At 39.3% G+C, this 17,193-nt stretch overlaps 1 pseudogene; it reads left to right on the top strand.

Moving 5' to 3' along the window:
• LOC129088175 (leucine-rich repeat-containing protein 31-like) overlaps positions 1-14,470 on the top strand; it is a 29,877-nt pseudogene extending 15,407 nt beyond the window's left edge.
• The last annotated feature ends 2,723 nt before the right edge of the window (positions 14,471-17,193 follow it).

The raw sequence follows: 17,193 nt of genomic DNA, 5'->3' as shown, positions 1-17,193 counted from the left end.
ACTGTACCTTGTAGTCCCCACCTACCCCACTTGACATTTGTGCACAACACACACACACACCATGCACACATTTGGAACCCATGGATGTGCTGGACTGTCTTTCATGAAAGGACCTTTTTACATGTCATTTTCTTAGTCTGTCTGTCTAAACCTTCATCTTTGTGCCTAGATAACTCTTAATTCTCTTTTGTGTCATAGATGAAGAGAATATTTCCTCAGGGAAGCATTTCCTAATACTTAGATCTTTCTTATAATGTGGGCACATGGACCCAAATCCAGGTGAATCTGATTTTCAAGCCCATGCTCCCAATCAGTTAGATACCCACCACTCTCTCGCTCAAGTTTCCTTCTCCAATGTTTCATATTTCAAGAAAGGCTATACTATTGAATAGATAGTCTGTTTTCAATTATACTTTCAGAGAGAATATGAGCCTGAAGAGAAAAAACTTGATCCATGTTGAATGTAATAATTTTCTGTAAATGCGATTGAATATTTAATATTTTTTGCTTATACCCCAAGTAGACACTTAATAAATGAGAATTCACATGACTCCCAGAGTTGCACTTTAAGCACAGATATACCAAGTATATTTGTTATGAGAACTGTCCAGAAGCAAGCAAATCAAATGAAGCGGTGGCTTTGGGAGGGCTCTCACAGCCACTGACCTCCAGGAGAAGAATCCGAGAACACAATGGGTATCTTTGCAAGTCATCTTCACAAGTAAAAGGATAGGTAAGAAATCCTCTGTTCCTGGAGAACAGAGGTGAGCTGTACTAATGAGGCAACTTAGAGAGGTCTGCGTTTTCACTCTTTGTGCCCCATGATAAGATAAAAAGCCTGCTGTCTCCATCACCCTTCACAACACTAAATTCACTTAAATTGTTTTTTTTCACTTTAACAGCTAAGGATGTTATCACTTACGCTGAGGTCATGGAGAGGGTAATACTACTCTTAGTGATGCTAATGAAAAAGTACAGTGGTGACATGAGTTAATTGCATAGTTACCACACAATCACCAATTTGTGCTCTACTGATGTTAACAGAGAATGGAAGAGAGCTGGCATTATGTGTACTGAATATTGCCTGATATAAGAACAGTGCTTGGTAGGATGTGATGCTTTCATGAATGAACAGGTTTACTCACATAAATAAAGAAGATTCAAGAAAGGTAGTTTTCCCATATTTATGGGCCAAGTGCTGCTTAACAATGGACCTAATAGCAATGATATTTCTTTGAACTCTTAATCATGCAGGTTTCAAATATCTGGTTTCTAGATTAAAAAAATATATATTGTCCAACTACGAAAATAGCTCTTTTACTCCCAACCCTAACTTAAATTTGATTTTGCATTTCTAAAAGTGAAGTATCATATGATGAATAAGAAGTACAGGGGGAAGAAATAAATTAGGTTACACTGACTCAGTTCCTGTAACAGAAAAAAAAAATCATTAAACATAGTCATTGGATGAAAGTAAGTTTCTTTTACTAGCATTTGGGTAGTCCTTTACTTCCACTAATTTTCAGTATGTGTTTTATATTAACATTTCCACAAACCCCTGAAAACAAACAAAAAGTCCCTGTTTTTTTGTACTTTTGGAATCAGTATCATTGAGATATAATTGATATATGATAGAACTGATTTATTTGAAGGTACAGTTCAATAAAAGTACATCAACTTTAAAGCATGGTTTATTTGGTGGCTCTCTGAAGGATGGCTTTAGTTAAAACTAGGAATTGGTTGCTTCTATAAAGTTACTCACAACATCTCTAAATCACATCTTGAGAAATTTAGTTCTCCCAAGTAGAGTCCATATCTTACCTACCACCTAACAGATGTAGAGTGAGCATAAGAGTAAATTCTGTCAAAATAATTTCATGCTAAGCAGTTTTTGGTTATATCCAAATATAATGTAAACACATTTGCTGATAATGAGGCACAATGAGCACAGTGATAACAATTAAAGTAATGAATTCTTGGCATTATTCAATTAAACATATGTATTAAACATAATTTACCTGTAGAGAGTAGAGACATAGTAATGAACAGAATAACACAGTCTCTAAATCTTGTTACTTCACCTTTCTTACAATTTTTATAAGCTATTTAATACTGTGTTACTAAATCAATTCCTGTTTAAGCTAACCAGAATAGATCTGTTCTCTAAATGCTAACCAATACAGCTGCTAATGCTTGCTTTTCCATTTGCCTGGTCCCAAAGTATTCTGTCTTTCACTGACTGTGCTGTGACTGCTGACTCAGTATATTATCTACTCTGTAGAGTAAATATGCAATTATTTCCCTTTTCTATTGATGGGAAAAGCAATTTTCCCATTGTTTAGCAGCTGAATAGAATACTCATTGTGTAGAAAAGTTACCTCCATTATGTTTGTCCTTAAACTGTTTCATGCTCATAGTTATACAGGCTGTCAAAGAATTTTAGAGTTAATACTGGTGTATGTGGGGACTGGTAAGATTGGGTTCTCAAAGTATGGTCAATGAACCAGTAGCATTAGCATTACCTGAGACTTTTTTAGAAATGTAAATTCTTGGGTACTATCCCAGACCTGCCAAATCAGAAATGCAAAAAGTAAGACTACCAACCTGTGTTTTAATAAAATCTTCCAGGAAATTCAGATGCATACTTGGTTTGAGAAACTGTGGGCTGAATTATGCTCAGATAATAAATTTTCTATGACTTAAAATACCACAGATTAATTTCTTGCCCATGATACTTTTCGTATGTTACATAGCTGTTCTGTGATGTCCTTACCTCAGAACCCAGGCTGAAGGAACAGGGCTACCACTTTAGAGAGAAAATGTATCTGGCAACTAAATCTCCTGGCCTAGAAATACACATGTCATTTCCAGGAATTATCTCTCTCTACCAACCAGAATGGTGCTATTCTCAACTGCCCGGGGGCCAAATTAGCTGGTTGAATTTTTACTCTTGTAGTTAAGAAATATTTGGATTTTCAACTCTACAAATCTCCTAAATTTTTCTATTCCCTTTTACTTTTACGTATAAATGAGCCAAATCACTTTTTAAAAAGATTTTATTCATTTCTTCAGAGAGATGTGAAGGGAGGAAGAAAAAAAGAGAGAGAAACATTGTTCAGTTGCCTCTTGCATGCACCCCAACCAGGGACCAGGCCCACAACCCAGGCATGTGCCCTTACTGGGAATTGAACTGGCTACCTTTTGCTTTGCCAGACAATGCTCAACCAACTGAGCCACACTGGCCAGGGCCAAATCACTTTTTAAAATTATGTTATTGTTTTTTTCTTGTATTATCTTGCTAAACATATGCAAAGACCAAAAAAAGCTTTTAATATTTACTTTCAGAAAGAGTTTTTCCTGGCATTCAAGGTAACTAAGTATATAATCTGACTTCCAAGTTAATATAAAGAACAGTTTGTCAAATACTTCACCGAACCATTTCATTTGGGAGTGTGTTTCTGTCTGCTATCTGTGCCATGCCCTTGGGGTGGTAGCCTGCCAAGAACTATCTCTCTGATTGTTCCAGTTCTGTGGTGCCCCAAGACAAAAGCCCCTCTGGCCACCAGAGCCAGATGCTCAAAGGGAGGACTCATGGGCCTGCTGGCTTTAGCTGGGCTGTGGGAGAACATGGGGCAGGGGTGAACCTGCCCATGCTAGCAAGGTAGGTAGAGAGCACAAAAATGGTTCCCACCAGCCATTCACAACCTAAAGGACTTAGAAAAAGAAGAATGAACAAAGCCTAAATTTAGTAGAGGGAAGGAAATAGAATGATCAGAGTGGAAATAAATGAAATAGAGACAAAATAGACAACAGAAAAGATCAATAAAACTAAGGACTTTTTTTTTTTAATGATAAATAGATTAACAAACCTTTAGCTAGACTTGTTAAGAAAAACAGGGAGAGGGCTCAAACAAATAAAATCATAAATGAAAGAAGACAAGTTATAATTAATACCTAGGAAATAGAAAGGATCCTAAGAGACTATTATGAACAATTATATGCTAACAAATTGGACAATGTAGAAGAAATTGTTATGTTTCTAGAAACATACAACCTTCCAAGACTGAATAGAAAATCTGATAACACCAACTACTAGTAAGGAGAGTGAGTCAGTAATCAAAAATCTCCCAATGGACAAAAGCCCAAGACCAAACATTCAAAGAAGTTTTAAAATTTGTCCTTTTCAAACTTCTCCAAAAATTAAAGAGGAGAGAATGCTCTCAAATTTATTTTAGAAGGCCAGCATTTCCCTTATACCAAAAAAGAGACAAAGGACACCAGAAAAAGGAAATTACAGGACAATATTTCCGATTAACATAGTTGCAGAAACCCTTAGCAACATATTAGCAGAGTAAACTAAAAAAGCCATTAAAGGAATATACACTGTGATCAAGTGGGATTTATTCCAGAGGTACAAGGATAGTTCAGCATCACAAATGAATCAACCCAATATATCATGCTAAAATAATGAAGGATAAAAATCATGTAATCATATCAGTAGATGCAGCAAAAACCTTTGACAAGATAAAACATCCATGTATGATAAAAAGTCTCAATAAAATGTGTACAGAAGGAAAATACCTCAATATAAGAAAGGTTGTGTATGACACACCCATAAGCTAACATGATATTTAATGGTTAAAAAAAACTGAACTTTTCTTCTAAGGTCAAGAACAAGACAAGGATACCCACTTTTGCCACTTTCGTTCTACATAGCATTGGCAGTCCTAGTCTTAGCAATTATTAGGCAAACAAAAGAAGTAAAGGCATCCAAATTGAAAAGGAATAAGGAAAACTGTCTCTATTTGTGGACAGCATGATTTTATGTCTCAAAAATCCTAAGATCTTCGCTAAAAATACTATTAGAAATAACAAATGAATGGAGTTAGTTTGCAAGATACAAATTAATATACAAGTCTGGTGCATTTCTACACACAAACAATGAACTGGAAAGAAAAATTAAGAAAACAATCTCATTTACAATTGCACCAAAAAAGAATAAAGTACCTAAGAGGTGAAAGGAGGTAAAAGGCCTGAACACTGAAAACTATGAGACATTGTTGAAATTGAAGACACAAATAAATGGAAAGATAATCTGTGCTCTTGGATTTTGAAGAATTAATATGGCTAAAATGCTCATATTACAGAAAGAAATTTACAGATTTAATTCAATCTTTATCAAGATTCCGCTGGCATTTTTCAGAGAAATAGAAAAAAAATCCTAAAATTTGTATGGAACTACAAAAGAACTGGAATAGCCAAAGCAATCTTGAGAACTTGAGTTTTGGGGAACTTTGTTCCCCAAAGTTGGAAGCATCATGCTACCTGCTTTTGAACTATATTACAAAGCTGTAGTAATCAAAACAGTATGATAATGGCATAAAAACCAACAGAAATCAAAGAAACAGAATAGAGTCCGGAAGTAAACCCATGCATGTATGGTCGATTAATTTACAATAGCAGAGGCAAGAATATACAATGGGAAAAGGACAATCTTTTCAATAAATGGTGTTGGGAAAACTGAACAGCCATGTGCAAAAGAATGAAATTAGACTACTATCTTACAACATGCACAAAAACTAACTCAAAATAAATAAAAAACTTGAATGTAAGACCTTAAATCAAAAACCTTCTGGAAGAAAACATAGGTTGTAACCTTCTTGACATTGGTCATGGTGATAAAATTTTGGACGATTCCAAAGGCAAGGGCAACAAAAGGAAATATAAACAAGTGGGACTATAGCAAACTAGTGAGCTTCTGCACAGCAAAAGAAACCATCAACAAAATTAAAGGGCCACCTTCTGAATAGAAGATATTTGCAATGCTTCCCATCTGCCTGCTTGGTTCAAAAGCAATTACCTGAGCTTCCCCCTTGGGCCAACCACCTCCCACCCCACCCCACCCTACCCCATCCCCCATTCCCAGCAGTTGCAATTCACCAAAGATGCTCCTCGTAAATGCTAACAAGGCTAGCTCTTCATCCAGGAACACAACTCCATCTGTAACCTAAGGAGTCCAAGTCAGGCCCTGGAAGAAAAGCCACTGAATTCCTCAAGCTTGTTTGTATGAAAAGGGTCACTGGAGTGCTGTGTTAAGCACCTGGAGGCAGGAAGAGAGCCAAGCCTCTCATTTTAGAAGTGGAATTGGTTTCCGGGATGGAGAAAAATGAGCAGATCCTGCAGAAGCTGGGTTAAAGTGCTGTCAACAAGTGTCTAGATCTGAATAACTGCAGATTAACAACAGCAAACATGAGGGAAATGGTTGCTTCACTGCCTTATCTCTGAGACTTGGAAAAAACTGGCTATTTCCTGGAGTTGATTTCAAGGTTGGAACCCTCCATTCACTCACCCAGCAAATGCATCTTGTCAGCAACTTAAAAATCCTGAGGCTGGGGAGCTGCAGACTTACAGCACCTTTGACGTTGTTGGAATACTGGGAGATGTGCTCAAAGCAATACCTGACTTTGAAGGGCTGAATTTGTGCTGGGACAGTGAAGTGGGAGGAAACTTGCCTCTGATCCTCCAAAAGTTCCCAGAAGCAAGCAAGATACAAACACTCGTGGCTGTAGATTGTGCCTTAAAATCATAATGGAGTGTTTGTGGGTCAGTTGCTAGCACTGCTCCAAAATCTTGAAATACTTGATATTTCCTTTATCAGAAATATTGGTGAGAGTCTAAACAGTATTGCTCAGGGATTTAAAAAAAGTGTCCAACTACTGGATGTCTGAGATAAGGAAACTAGACCTTTCCTGCAATGAGGAGCTGGGTGAAGGTTTGAAGACTCACCAGCTCAGCTGGCCACACTGAAGCATCTGGAAGTTCTGGGCCTTAGCCAGTGCTCAATAACAGCAAACGATATGGAGTTACTGACCCAGGTTATACTTTTATTCTCAAGTCTTCAAGAATTGTATGTATCCTCTAACAAAAAGATGGACAGCTCTTCTGAAACCTACAAAGCAGGCTCTGATCTTTATCAGCATTGAAGTCATTACTAATCAACAAGTGTTCTCTAATTTTAGAAAGTGAGACATTTAGTGCCCTCACTGAATCAATTCATCTCCCTGCTCTGAAAAGAACCTTTCTTGAAATAAGTGTTGGTGACAACTTGAAGGTGCTTCCAAAAACACTAAAGCTTTCAATACACTTTCAAGTGCTGAGGGAGGCTGAACTGCTGTTTCTTAGTGACCAAGGATGTGGCTCTCCTAGCCTTGGTAGTACAGGTAGGTCACCTGGCCAAGATGCAGAAGCTCGACCTGAGCTATAATAACAGCATCTGTGATGCAGGATGAGTCATCTTTATCATGTGTGGCTTCTCAAAGGTTAAGCTGTATCTTAGCATTTGGCCATCAGATTTTCAGAATTGTGATCAGTGCTTTAAGCACTTATGTGCTATGACCAGACTTCCTGAGATCACTGATACAGAAACAAAAGGATGGATCCTCTGAGCTTCACAGAAGGAAGAACTGGAATGTTCTGACCCAGACTGCAGAAGCAGCATTCACCTTGACCATGGCAAGTTTCAGTCAGCTAATTTCCCAAGGCTTAACTAAGCTGCAAACCATTCTCTAGGGGAGGAAAATGCATGAGTGAACCCCAGTGTAATCAATGGAATATCAACTTCTGGCCATTTAATGGGAGTTATGTTACAAATATAAATATTTGTAAATATATGTATATAATAATCGAATATGAGCATGTCTTTGCTCTCTATCTTATGAAACATGGATGGCATTTTTGATGGATTTTCATTTGTTTTGAATATATAATTAATTCTCTTACTGTTTAGAAGGCCTACTAAAAATTTTTGATTCTGGTAATGCATCTCCTTTTTACTTGCCTTGGAATTTTTTGTCCCTTTTCTTACATGTTAAATGTTCTAAGTATAAGGGGGTGTGTGTGTGTGTGTGTGTGTGTGTGTGTGTGTGTGAGAGAGAGAGAGAGAGAGAGAGAAGAGAAAGATAATTTTCATATGAAAGGAACTAGCTGTATAATAGTTTCAGGTTACCTTTGTTATTATTATATGTATATATACTTTTTCATTAGAAAGCACACCCTTCAGTGGTTTTTTATTTTATCTTCTAATGCCTTTTATCTCAGATATAACCCATGAACACTAATAATGGTCATTGACATATAAATCTTAGTGAAAAGCGGTCAAAATTTCATAACCTACTATCAAAAACACATCTTCTTAAAATAAAGGAAAATCTTTCATTGTTAAAATAAATTAGCATGTTTTTTAAAATAGAGGTGTCATAGAGGGAAGAACTGACTAACTGTTGGAATAGTCTTGATGGGAATAGTACAGGAAATATTCATTAAGACCATGAAAATAACTATTGCTTTTGAAAATTATCTTGGATGTTGTTGGGGAGCAGGGATTTGTAACCTGGGGATCATGAATGCCTTTTTTTTGAAGGTTTGAAGGTGGCATTGTAGATGTGCAAAGTCACTCTGCCATTACATATAACGGTCTTTGTGTTGTGCAATTGTTTACTTCTTCTGAGAGACCATGTAACAGTCACCGAGGGCTGCTATAACCAAATCCACAGTCTGCATGGCTTAAATAACAATTTTCTCACAGTTCTAGAGGCTAGAAGTTCATGATCAAGGTGTTGGCAAACTGCCTCTGGTGAGAGCTCTCTGCCTTGCTTGTTAGCTACCATCTTGTTGTCCTCACATGGCATTTTCTCAATGAGTGCACATGGAGAGAGAGAGGGAAAGAGAGAGAACCCTCTCATGTCTCTTCTCTCTACTCATAAGGACATTAATCTTGCTGCATCAGGAGCCCACTCTTATGACCTCTTTCAATCTCATGTACATGCTTAGAGATCCCATCTCCAAATGCAGCCACAGTGAGAGAGAGGGCTTCAACATATAAATTTGAAAGAGCTACAACTAGTCCATAACAGACTGTAATTTTGATCATATTTTCAAAGTGACCCAAACCCAAGAAAGTTTAACAATCATGGCTGTGAAAGTTAATTAAGAACTGAAGCCAGCGAGTTAGAAAGTTAAAGGGATGCATAAAATGTACAAAGATTTTTAAAACTGTTATTAAATAAGACACTGACAGATTAAATGGGGTTAAACTATGAGAGATGAGGGAGTCACTACTATTGTTCACCCAAAACCTATTCTGCTGTACTTTCTTACTCTTGTAAATTGGAAGAAAATGGCCCTAAGTTCCTCCCATCCCTATAAGCATTATAGATGTGCCATCCTCCCATCAGGAAGTAGAATTTCCCTCTACCCATTCAATCTTCGTTTGGCCATGTGAAGCATCTCACTGGTGGGACATTAACTAATATATAAAACAGATGGTTAAAAAGTATTAGAGCATTGGAGCTTGCCTTCTCTTGCTTCTGGGAACCCTGAAACCACTGCAGAAAGGAGCCCTCGCCTCCTGAAGGATAAGAGGTCACGTGGAGAGAGGGGGATGCCCAGCAGTCTCAGCTGAGGTCCTACACATGAGCACGAGACCACTAAAGATAATCCAGCCTCGGCTGAGCCTTCCCACTGTTGCCCCACCCCCAACTGCACCCCCAAATAACTGTGATCCATAATAATTATTGTTTTTTAGTCTACCAAGGTCTGAGACAGCATGTTATGCAGCAAAATACAATTTACAAAAGCATACTTATTAACAAGACTCCAAATATGTTGTGCTTGGCAATCTGGCTACCAAAGGTATACCTTCTTATACTGTGTACTTGGAAATGGGATCTTTGTGATCCAGTTCTGGCCAACCAGACATAAACATGAATAGCTGATTGGCGCTTGCAAGTGAAGCAGTTTAAAGGGAGGACATTCTGATAGCTGGCACAAGCTTTTGGCCCTTTGCTCTTCTTTCCCTTCCTACCTGAAATGCAGATAAAAATAAAGGAAGCAAATTATAAATCAAGAGGATGAGAATCCCACACTAAGGATGGAGGGAAATAAAAAGAGCTTGAGTACTGACTACATTGTTTAGCTGCCCTACCAGGTGAGAATTACTTACCTTTAGACCTTTGTTTATGTGAGAAAAATAAAGCCCTTACTTTAACCCACAGGGCAAGTCGAACTGAAATACTAACTCAGGGTAGTGGAAAATGTGGAGGTGCTGATGGCATCTACACTGCTGGCATAGGCAACTGGGTGAATAATGACGTCATTAATCCCAAAAGAAGAGCAAGTTTGAGAGGAAGATAAATTAGGAGACTTTTGGAAATACTGAGTTATAAGTGCACGTGAAAAGAGAAACTATTTAGAAGGTGGTTGGCCCTCCAAAGTTCCTATAGCTCTGATACTTGAGAAGAAGTTCTGGGTTTGAATATAACTTAGGAATCAACAGCCAATTTTGTTGAAGAGAACATTGTCAAGAGTGCCTGGGATCACCCAGGAAGCATATTTAGAATGAAGAGAATGAAGTCTAAGATAAAAAAACTTAAGAAATTTAATTGTTATAGAAGGTTGGAGCAAAGTGTTAAGAAATATGGATAGAAAAAAATGTTTAAGAAGGTTAGCCATAAACTCTGGCAAAGGTGAAACAGCAAGGACTGAATGGGTGCTTGTTGGATTACCAACCAGGAGGTCAGTAAGGCCCTTCCAAGGAGCAGCGTCTGTGGAGTAGAGCCAAGGAAAGCCAGGTTACGGTAGGGGGAGCAGTGAATGGAAGGTGTTGCTAAAGAGATCAGAGACTGTAAAACCACCCTGGTCAGTTGTTTCTGGCTACAAAGGACAAAAAAAAAAGAAAAAAAAAAGGATAATACCAAGAGGGGATGGTTGGGGAGGTGGGGGAGAGTGTGCAAATCCTGTCCCTTTAAAAAAAAAGATTTTTTTTTTTTTTAGTTTATTGGTAGGACCTGAACATATTTATAACCTTCAGGGAAGGAATTGTTGGAGGGGGAGAGTTTGAAGATACAAGAAAAAGAAATAATTGATAGAACAAGGCCAGGCCTAGGCAGGAAGGGTGGGATCAAGAACACAGGTGGAGGGATTAACCTTAAATGGGAGTTGAATCTCCTCTTCCTGTGAGAGTGTCAACATTTCTTCCTGAGAGGGAAAGGTGCACTTAGATCTGCATGGATACACAGGAGAGACACAAAGGGCCTCACTGCTCTAGTCTGGAGCTTTCATCTGATGTCTGATCTTGATTGGAGGTATGTGAGAGATCAGGAAGACACAGCTAGGGACATCACTTGTGAGGATTAAACCATAGCAGGAATCCTGAGCCAGCTGCTGTCAGCTTTGGAAAGCATTCACTGCTCTTAAAATCATACCTACATAATACAGTGCTACTTCGTAATTAACATTTCAAATGTTGTGGATTGAAACAACAAAGCACAAATCACCTTGGGTCAAAGACTGATCATCTCCCTACAGTTTCTAAAATTACCCATATACTCCTAGAAGTGAAAGCTGGTTGGCACAGTGCTAAGGAATTTGAATACATTTAATCGTAATGATCTCAGGCTCTTGACTCTTAAACCCCTCATATTTATAAAGTAGCTGTCCTGAAAAGAGGAGAATATTTTGCATAATTAGAGAAAAGAAAAATATGTTCAGAATGTATATACGTTTTGTTTAGGGCCAGTTCAGTTCAGGGATAAATGTTTGGCAGCATGTTGGAGGCCTGTTCAAGGACTGTTTGGCATAACATTTGTAACTCCCTTACTTGAAATTAAAGTACAAGTGGGTTTAGACTATAGGGCAAATCTATGGTAAAGGTATGCGTGATATCTGTCCAAAACTAAATAGGTAAGGTAAATGAATATGTCATTTGCTTATTACCATATATATCTCTTAGTACTTAATTTTTTTTACAATGAGTGGCAATTAACTTATTTTTTTCATGTGAATGTCTGATATTTTGCAGACCAAATTTGAACATTAAAACAAATGTTTCTCTTGGATGTATCTTATATCTCTTTTATCCCATGACAATGGTCTCTTTTTATCTCTTTTCTCTGCACTTAACAGCTTCATACTTCTGATTCTCAAGTTCCTCATTTATGAAATGGTACTAATAATACTATTCTAGGGTTGTTGTAAGTACTCAATGTATTAACTGATTAAAAGCCCATAAAACAGTGCTTGGCACATTGTAAGCACTCCCTGACACAAGCCAGCGGTTACTAAAATATGGTAACAATCTTTTAATGACTATTTAATTTAGCAAACCTTCTACATATGCTCAATATTTTATAATGTGAACCCCAAGGAATTGCACTTTATGTTGCCATAACCAACTAGATTTTAACCCAGTGGTGTTTTGATATTTGATGAAGTCAATTTTTGAAGGAATATAATAATACTTGTAACAAGGCATCCAAAACAAGTGTAAAGTATATAATTATTACTCTATTTCTGTCTTTATTTTTCCTTCCTTCCTTTATCCCTTTATTGTTCTCTTTCTTTCTTCTTTTCCTCTCTCTCTTTCTGTCTTGTAAAGTAAAGTAGCTTCTGTGGGTATTCTGAGTCCAAAAAGGAAGAGGATACTTAATAGCTTTGTTTTGAATTTTTTAATATGAATATTAACTGTATCTAAAACTGTTAATGAGTTTACTCCTAAAGAATACAAACAATATAAAATCTACATGAAGAGGAAATGCAGAAGAAAAATGAATATGATAATAACTCTGCATATATTAATAATCTTAATGATTACTAAAAAGAGAAGGGAATGGGGTAAATTTGAATGATTATGTTATAAAGTCCCTGATGAAATTGTTTATTTCCTTTCCTTTGGCTTTAAAGTTACTCTTTTCTTTTTCATCCCTTAGGCTTGCCCTAGTTTATAAACATGAAAACAGCTAGAGACTGTGCCCAGGATGTCTAGAGTAAGCATTTTCTCTTATGCCCACTAGATGGCAGATGTAGGATTCTGAATACCTTTCAGAAGCTTTGTGTTAGCAGTTCTTATTTGCAGCACTAGATGAGAAAACCTACTGAGTTCGAAGTAGGAAATTTTAGAAATGAGTCTCTTTCTCTGTTTTCCCCCTCATTCTCCTACACATAGGCTTGAAACAAAAAAGAGAACTGGTAAAACTGGTAAAGGAGTATAAGGTTTCTAATAAAGCTTTTAGGTTCTGTCTACAATTGCAGAGTAAAATAACAGCCCTCTTGTGTATTTATTTTCTTTATTGAAAAAGTGTAAAGCTAAAATCTAGCAACAAATCTGTACATAACTAGCCAAGAATTTTCTTGTAAAACATTCAAATTTTTTTCTTAAATTTCCCCTTTGGGCCCGTATACTCTAAAATGGCATGCTGTCTCTGTATAATCTCAATCCTTTTATTTTCTCACAGTGGGAAGGTCCTGTGGATCCCTGTTACATAAAGGGTAGTTAGAGATTACACTATAACTCAGAGATCGATTTCCTTTTCTTTTCTTTTTTTCTTTATGATAGGAGAGAGTAGAGAAGTAGGACAATCTGAAGAGATTCTTTTTTATTCCTGTTCCACAGTTTTTATTACAATTTTTTCCCCTTGATTTGAAATGAGGTTGAAATAACCGAATTTTCTGGTCTGAACACGTGTGTCTTTTTCATTGAGGGGCCAACGCTCTAGAAATGTAAAGGGTCAATCTTTTTTACAGAGGGGTTCATTGCAGAGAAGGGTGTGTTCTGCAAAGACAAACAGGTCTCACTGATAGTTGCCAAGGGCACTGAATACATCTTTGCATTACACTTTGACTGAGCATGCTCATATCGCCTCTTTTTTTATTGCATGCACCATAAATGACTGTAAAAGTTTGCAAATCTTGCAGAGACCTTGACAATCAATACTTCAGCAGGAAATGTACAAAGAGAGGGGGTGGGGAGAAGAGAACCAGTATAGCAGTTTGCTTTTTTGGCAGAGGAGCCTTACGTTGACATTGAGAATTATTGAATATTTGATGTTCACAGTCTCAGCCAGATGCATAACATATGCAAAGCAGTTTCAATTTAGACGCTCAATCTGAAATCTTGGCTTTACATTTATATTACCAGGTTAGGTAGTTTGGGGACATTCCTGTGACCTTATCCACATGGGCTTCCTCTAGGTGTTACGCTTCTGACACTTGAGCATAAAATGAAGACTAATTTTTATCTGCGTCAGTTTGTGGCCAAGCAGGGTGCCTAGTCTGGAGGCCATTCCTGCAGCTTTTCGCAAGTGTTGTTAAGCACCGGACTCCGCAGAAGGACCAGGCAAGACCCTGGACGTTCCGTTTTAGGACCTACAGGGTGTTGATGCTGGAGGGACAGTAGTCAATCCCTCTTCCTTATTCGATCTGCCTGTTGTACTGATTGTTTGTTTGTTTGACCACGTTAAATTCAGTGCATTCAAGGTGGATGCCACGTGTGACAAGTCCGGCAAATCAAGGAGCTGACGGGGTACCAAAACCCGCGGGTGAGGGGCTGATATCGCTGGAGGCCCTACGCAGGGTCGGAGAAGATGCAGTGGCTGGGTGGCCCCCTTCCCGGCGGCCGGAGCTTGCAGCTTATTAGCCGGGCAATGTGTCACCGCTTTGGGCTGCGCTAGAGACCAAAAGGACTGTGCTATTCCTTAAAGAGACGGGGTGGTGATTGGAGGCGGAAGAAAAAGGCCCCTGCACCCAAGGCCTGGAAGGCTTCAAGTGGTTCTCGCCTCCACTAGCGCCCCACTGTGCTGGCTAAGCCCTTCCCCCCCTTCTAGTCCCGGTGACCTGAATCCCGGCCTTTCCTTCTGATGCATAAAACATTCAGTGGCCTCCAGGGAGTTTTCGAAATTCTGGCGGAGGCTGCTTTACCCATTGTTTCGCCCCCAGGGTCAAACACAGACCCAGCGCTTGGTTGAGTTGCGGACGCACTTAGCGTAGCTCCAGACTCTTAATTTGACCTGCGTCCTCGTGGTCGCTTCGCGCCTGAGGTCCTATACCAACGAGTGGCTTGGAAGGGGTACCGGGCTTTACCCAAATCCAGAAAGGACCGGCAGATAGAGAACTGTACAAGATTTTTTCTTTTCTTGTTCTTTTCTCCTGCGTGTAAAGGTGCGTGAGGGTGAGCAGTAGTCCCCATGAACTGCGCCGGCTCCCCATCGTGGCCGAATCCACTGTGGGTGTGACCGCGACGCCGAGGATCTCGGGCTTAGCCTGCTCGGCAGAAGTGGAGCGCCGCGGCTGGCAGCGCGCACTTCGCGTTCGCCTCTGGTGATGGTTTCTGTCCGGGCGACCTCGGAAGGAGGATGTCTGGACGGCTGTGTCACTCAGACCTTTTCCCTGCGGGTACCGCGCGCCCTCCCTACCTGAGCTCTCTGCCCGGGCCATTGCTTTTAATTAATAGTATCAGAACCGCTGGTGGAAAAACCCAAAGTTCTCATCTAGATCTGGTTGAGCTAAGAAAAAGAAAAAAAATGGTGTTAAAAAGGTGATCAAAGCGGAAAGGGAAAGCGTAGGCTAAATAAGACATTTAACAAGAAAGTAAAGGGTTTTTTGACGCCGAATTATGTTTATGTTAAAAGATCAAATGTGGCATAAGTACATATTGTATAATTTCCCCCTAAGCACTAACTGTTGAAAACTAACTTAGTACCTGAGAACTTTTCACTGAAAAAACTATCCCGATCTGTCCCTTCTCGTAGCGCCCCCAACCCCCTCTGCGTCAGAGACAGTTCTCCGCAGAGGACTTTTTTTCCCCCCCATTTTCAGCTTCATAAACCCATGCCATGAAAAATCCTAATAAATTAGTTTCAGGAAGAATATAAGTGATGCTCTATAAAGCTTGATCAACTGGCATTGGTTGATCTAGTAAAACTGCCAAGCCCCGGAGCCCAGCTATTTCCTCTTAATGCCGCTTATTTGCTTATTTAGTCAGTCATCTGAAACCACTCCCTTCATGCTGCGGACGCGGGAGGACGGGCACTCTTCCATAAACTCTTAGAGAGTTTTCTAAATTAGACAAATGCAATGCCTCTTTTAGATAATAACTAAGCCTTAACAGAATGGACTGCTATCGTTACTCAAAATCCTTGTGGTGATAAAATTCTCCCTCAAAGGTTCTACATAGAGTGTCAAAATAATTTTTAACGCAGCACATGGGATAATCATTCCCTTGTAGAACAGCAAATCCACCACACATAAATGTCGAGCTGATTATCGAAATCCATTGACATCGCAAATTCAGAGTGAAATAAACTATTGAACTAAAACATTGTTTCATTGGTGGAAACAACAAATGTCCCGTGGCATTAAAGCTTCCGTGAATGGAGGATGGAGCATTTCTGTCTTCAGACTTTGAGCAATTTATGGGAACTGGATACTTAAGTTTGGCATACAGTAAGACAGCCTTCACTATCCACGTCTCTGGAAATATTTTTAATGAGACTGTCTACAGGTGAAATAGAAACAACACACCTGTGAAAGATTTGCATAATAAACATGACCTGTTAATTGTCGTCCCCCCCCCCCCCCCGTGCTTTCTCTGGGTGGTTTCCGACAGGGACAGAGGCCACTTTCATGACACGGTTTGCAGAGAACGTGGGCAACAAGGACCGAAAGAATACGTGTTGCTCGAGAAGGGCGATTTAAAGAAAACTGTATATGATTTCTCCCCTTTGTTCTGATTTCTAAAACAACCTACTAGTTGTTTTTAAAAGAGCCTTTTGGTAGGAGATTTAGAACGAGGAAACTAAGTTTAGTAAACCCGATCTAAAAGGAAAAGGAAAAAAATTACCTAGTTCTTTGATGTTTCTGGCATTGTTATTACAGCCTTAAAAATAACTGCCAGCACCCTGGTCAGAAAAGAGAAACTTCAAGGATTAAGTGACTGTTTATCTCATGAGGATAATTACTTGTTTGACCTCAAGTCATTTATTCCTGAAACCACGAAGTTAAATTGTTGAGATGTTTTTAAGCGCCACAGCTACTGTCTATATTACTTGGTTAACAAAAGCTTGAACCAGGTGGCCAGCGCCTCTCGACTGGTCTGAGCATCATTTCCCGAAGTGCAAAGCTTGGGAAGGTGCCTACGGTGGAGGAGGGAGATGGGAAGCTTCCCGTTAGTGCGGATACAGAGATGGTCAATGGCCGAAGCCACAGGTGGCTGCGTTGGCCCCGGACGTGGAACTCCTCGCCCTCTTCCCTCCCGCCCGAGCGTCAGGGCAGAAGTGGAGCCCAGCGGCTTAGGCGCAGTTTAACGATATGGTTGCGGGTTCCCCTAGTGTCGTGGCCGCAGAGCTGTCCCTAGGAACCTGT

This window comes from Pteronotus mesoamericanus, unplaced genomic scaffold (genome assembly GCF_021234165.1).
Source record: "Pteronotus mesoamericanus isolate MK-2021 breed Mesoamerican mustached bat unplaced genomic scaffold, CSHL_Meso_final scaffold_54, whole genome shotgun sequence".
NCBI lineage: Eukaryota > Metazoa > Chordata > Mammalia > Chiroptera > Mormoopidae > Pteronotus > Pteronotus mesoamericanus.
The sequence above is the reverse complement of the archived record's forward strand: the minus strand, read 5'-3'. Positions and strand labels throughout refer to the sequence as shown.